The following is a 6,000-nucleotide window of genomic DNA, read 5'->3' as shown; positions in this document are numbered from 1 at the left end:
GACACTGCCTAGGATCCTACTCCAGGAACTGATCCTTCTCCTGCAGAAACATTTGTAACTGCTTTAAACAAAACCAGTCCTTACACGCTTCTTTCACATCAAATCCCCAAATGCACAACACAGCAGACCAATTCAAATGATGAGATCAGCCACCTAGTTGCTTGTTTATACTGCAGCAAATTTCCTTCCCCAAGGAACTCTGCATAGCTGCTGTTGTCATGGTCTTGGCAGTAGGAAACACCTCTTGCAGACCTGGGATGTTGAAAGCACAGCACACAAACAGCAGCTCCTACTGGAGCCAAAGCACTTATTAAAAAAAAAAAAAATTAAAAATATTATGCTAAAGCTTGATCTCTCTATTCCCTTGGCAGTCAGCAGATTCAGGTTACTTAATCAAAGCAAAATTGAAACAGCTTAGGTGAAGAATAATTCTTCAATTAGCCTGAATAGGACTTGGATGAAGGGGAGGTTCCCATGATTTTCTCCTCACAGGCAGTACCAAACTTAATCTGGAGACCACATAAAGGCAGCTGTTTCTAATGCCAGAGGGAGCTGTGGGCAGCCAACTCGAGGAGACTCAACTTCAAACTACATATTCTAAGAGCAACCCAAAACTTTCCCTTCCCTTTCACGCAGTTCACCACCCAGTAGTACTTCACAGATTATTAACTGGCCTGTGAATTGTCCAAGTTTCTTAGGTATTCCTGTAGTTAAGAAAAACAACCAAACCCAGAAGTCTTCTTTCAACTTTTAGTCTGGGGAAACTGGAGGAAAAATATAGAAGAGTTGAAAACAGCTTTTGAGAATCATGTCTTTATTTACAAGAGGCCTGAATGTTTCTGTGCCGTAACTTCCATGTTCATTGAGAAAGGCTGCATTTTAACCAGCTATGATGGCCTTTATTATTTCAACAAGCTGAAGTCATTTCATCTTCTTTGAAGATTGAAGCATCACCAATTGAGAAGACAACTCAAATGAAGCACTGTCATATCACTGCATTGTAAATACACAGGAACTTCAGCTACTTTGTTCTCCAGATACAGCTGGATCATCGAGAGTTCTCACATGACTTATTTTCCATGTTTTTGTGTGAGATCCTTCAAGCTGAGATTTACAGGTAAAACAGACAATTAAAAAAAATCCAAATCACCATTGTTATATATTACTAGAACATCTATCTTGCCTCTCCAGTCAAACACATGAAAACTTACATACTTTGAGACACCTTTTGAGGCATTTAAAAGATGTATATTTTGACTTCTTTATGCAGCCCAAAACATGTACAGTCATTTTGACCCATCAATTTTTAAAAACTGATATGAAATACTATTAAAAATTTATGCCAGTTTACAAGATTTAAGCACAGGCATACTGCAAATATGGTTTCAACTGTAGTTCGGTAAAATAAACACCAGGAAAGATACAGGAAGAAAATTAATTACTTTCTTCTGAGCACTAAATATTGCAATTCTTTATTGAACATTTGAGAACGGGCAAGTCAGTTGAAAAATGGTACTAACCTTTAAAGCCAAGTACTAACACATCCCTGTGTTTGACAGGGGATATGCCCTCCCCTCCAAATTGGATTGGCTTTGCATTTCTACAAGCCACTTAAAGCTGACACCTCCTGTTTTGTCATTTAATGCACACTGTAGGAAAACAAACAGCAAAACAGTTCACAGCCCTTGGACCAAATTTGTAAGAACCCTGACTAAACAGAGATCCAAAACAAGAGTCAGGCAGCACAATGTTAAGGACAACAGTCTATATTCACAGAGTAAAAGAAACTGTCAATATAAACTGGTCAGTTTTGATAGCTGTTCCCATCAAGTTAAAACTCTTTCCAAGACTATACCCTAAAGAAGTGGTCTCCAATGTGAGGTTCATGCACCCCAAGACAATCCATTTGGGTGCAAGAAGAAAGTATACTTTTCAAAATTAAAAAATGAAATTTTGAATAATTTAAAAATAGTCTTTATTTCACTTTTCTCTCATACTTTTTCAACTTCTACTCCTGTGTATGTACATAATAAATTAGTATAGTAGTACATATATTATTTATAAATTAATAAATATACATAGTGGGTACACACGTAAGAGTTTTTAGTGATATGAGTGTGCAATCAGAAAGTTTGGAGACCACTGGCCTCAAGGATGCTGTATGATAATAGCTGCTTGCACAATCATCTATCCTGTTGCTGAATTCATTTTTTTAATGTCAACCTGAAATACAGTCCCCAGCAGCATATTTCATTTCATATTTTTAATATGCCTACTGAGATATTTCTCCTTCAAAATATAAATGGATATGATACAGTGGAAACTTCTGAAGGATCAGGCTCAGATAACACAAGGCATTGTTGACAAAGTATCCTTTGGTGGAATAAAGTTACAACAGTGAAACTAAAACACGTGCAACTTTTAAATCAGAATAGAGCCATGCTGTCCTCTTTGCATTTGTCCCATTTCAGTTCAGTACCAGCTCTTCTCCTTCACCACCTGCTGTCCCTCTTTCCCACAGCAACTTCATGAGGAACCACCCAGTGCTGTCTCTTTTGATGTGTCTATTAAAGCACTTTGACACCCGATTCCTAAAAATATTATCTGCACTGGAAAAAAAAAACAAAGGAACAAGAAATATGTATCTTGAATCCACATTCCTATCTAGAATCCTGCAGATTAAGAAGATATTCCATTTTAAACAAGGAGAGCACATATTGTATTAAAAAACATTCATCCATGCTTCACTCTGAGTTTTTGTTGTGCCTTGCTTTGGATGCTTTAATTCAAGCAAAAGTAGATTCCCAGTGAACTGGGGGATGTGTGTGTGCATTGTAGCACAAAAACATGTGTGATGAGGCAGTGCCATACTACACTCCACAGGCAGAGTTGTGTCAGACACAACCCAGCCAGCACCACACAATTCTCGGTTCTCTGTCACATTGGACCCCACACCTCTGTGATTTAACAACCTATTACTCATAGCTCTGAAGCCAGATTTAGGTAGACCTATGATGACTGGCTGCAGGGAACATGAAAGCCTTCAAGATTGTCTATTCCAATCTCATTTAAATCATAGATCATTTGCTCACCCTTTGAAAATGTCCAATAATTTCCATTCGCTTATGGCCTACTGAGTGCTACAACTCATTGCATCTCATTGTAGGTTGTTACCCAGGGAAATCACCCTTGTGTTAGAAACTGAGCACATTTCTTTAGATCACAACTCCTCCAACATGCCACTTGCCATGATTTGGTAATTTTTATGCTTCATTCTCCTATATCAGAGACCAACACCACCCAAAATTGAGCAGTTAACTTTTGTTGTTATGTCACAGTTCAATATTCTCACTATTTACCCTCAAATCTTTGAGCCTTAAAAACAAAACTGGCAATGAGGCAAGGCAGGAAACCCAACAAAAGAGCAAAACTCTAGGAAGGGACTGGAAGGGACCTCTGGTTTATCAGGTCTAGTTGCCTACTATTCAGACACCACTTTGCATTTAGTTTCTTTCATAGATATAGTTCATTCTTCCTTCAAAGCAAGGCTCTGCCCAGAAGGCTGTTCAAGAATTAGGAACTTTGTTTCTAATCTAAATTTTATTTACAGAAAGTTTATACCCACTTGATTTTGTTTCAACACTCTCAGCTCCCAGAGCTTTTGCCCTTTGCCTGTCACTTGTAAGAAAAGTATTCTGACTCAATGAACAAACTTATTGCTACAGATTAAAAGAAAAAAAATTAAGGCTTACCCATGAAATTAAACTTCCAGAGCACAGAGAAGATAAAATACTTAACCTTCCAGAGAAGGGAACACCGGGGAAAAAAAATAGAAAAAAAAGCTAGCCAGAAAGTGTGATTTATTCAGTTATTCAAAGAAGCCTCTTCTCTCCTCATCCTGCTTAAATGGGCTCATAGACATTGTAATCACTTAGTACAGGGGAGACTGTTCACAGTAATCCACTGTGAAACTCCACATGAAAAAAATGTACAAAATTATCAGCACAAAAGAAAGTTAATACAACTTGAGTGACCATTAAAACAAAGACCAAATCACAGTCTGTCTTGGTAGAAGCAAATACGATTTTAAGACATACCACCCTTGAGTGGTACAACTGTGTCTCTTTCAGGAAAGTAAACTACAAAAACCCCAAAGCTTCTGAAACAGTCTTATGCATTTTGTATCTTTTCTATGGATTCAACTTAATAAACTTATTAAGACTGGAGCCAAAAAGGTAAATAAATAAACCATCCAGCATTCATTCACAAGCAACAGAAATCCAAGTACCATATGTACATTTTTCTCTCATGTCCAGAAGATAGTAGCATGCAACACTATTACTGTAAGCAATAAAAAAGGTGCACATTTCAAAGCGTGACATAATTCTTCACTTCCACTAGGTTTACTGAAACCTTCCAAGTTGGTTATCTATGACTCACCAGCCTAGGACAGCTGTCAAGTCAGCAAGCAGACTTACGAAAAGGTATCCTGAATTTTAAAATCTACTTGTAAAACCCCAAGCAAATGCATTGACAGAAGTCAACAAGGTGAAAGAAAGAAGTTATTTTCAGTTTCAGACATCCATCATTTTGCACCTAAGCAGATGCAACCTGATTTGCATTACTCTCATGTAAATTTTCCATATTTAACACCTAATTTAGAATAGGCAAAAAGGGTGTAGAAAGCTTTCTAAGAGCTCATGAAATATAGTTCAACAGGTATACAAAAGACATACTGCTTATTATTTTTAGGTAGGCTGCATAATTTGTATTTTTACTGTGAGAACATAAAACCAGAACTGACCTTCACAAAATTATGATTTCACATAGAGTAAAACCACTTGCCTCTGCTTCTACTTACTAGTAGTTTAAAAGGAACAGTAAATTGATACAGAGAGACAAAATATTCCCAAGGTAATGCAAGGACTAGTCAGCTTTTTAGTGTGTCTTCAATCTGGGAGAGAAAAGCCAAATTAACCTGTCTTATAAAACATTTTCAAACCAAAACAAACTGGCAGAGAAGCCTAAAAGGAAATAAAAAACCCTCTTAGACTGAAAGTTACAGAATTTCAAAGCAAAGTGAACTTTCAAAAAAAACGTCATCCAAGTTCAATGAAATGAGAATGTTCCTCATGCTGGTCTCAAAACATTCCATGTTTCTGTGGCTGAACCTTTGGTTCAGAGATCTGCCACTGAGATAGTAATGAAAAGAGTAGGCCAAAGCCAAGGTATCACAAACTATCACAAGAAAGCCTAGAAAGTAGTAAAAAAAGAAAAAAAAAGAAGGAAAAAAAAATCAAAGTGAGCTGCTCTAGCTTTCTTGAGTATAACATCTGAACCTAAAGTAAATCACATAGTTTTAGTGACAATATAAAAATAGCTTGCAAGATAAATTACCTTTCAGACTAAACTCCATATATTTAGAATCATATGAACAATACTTAATTCTCTCAACATATCTTATGCTTTTTTTGAAGCATTTTCTAAGAAATTTGCTTATTTTTATACAGTTATGCTAAAGCCTGCCAGGTCCGCATGCTTTTTAAGGACACACCTTGTCACCCAATAGAATATAAAAACACAGCAAAACCACTGCAGAATTTTGTAAAGATACTTTAAATAAATTTACACTTCCCTCTAAGATTACTCAAGAATTAATCACTGGGTTCAACAGGCTAAGTCCTTTACTTCTGTTATCCTCATAGCAACTTTGATTTTGATGTGCAATTTCTGCCAAGACACAAAGGAGCGTATCCTCAACCTCTGCTGGCCTAATGAGCAATCAAACACCGCTCCTTAGGCAGAATAATTTTGGGCTTCTGCAGACCAAAAAAACAACAAAAAAAAAACCCAAACAAAAAACCCAAACAAACAAACAAAAAACCAAACAAAAAACCAAAACAAAACAAAAAAACAAAACAGAAACCCCCCCCCCAAAAAAAACCCCAAAAAAACCCCCAAAAAATATCCTGAACTCACCAGAAAGTTCTCACTACCAGC

The sequence above is a fragment of the Vidua chalybeata genome, chromosome 4 (assembly GCF_026979565.1).
Source record: "Vidua chalybeata isolate OUT-0048 chromosome 4, bVidCha1 merged haplotype, whole genome shotgun sequence".
Lineage (NCBI taxonomy): Eukaryota > Metazoa > Chordata > Aves > Passeriformes > Viduidae > Vidua > Vidua chalybeata.
Note: the sequence above shows the minus strand (reverse complement) of the source record.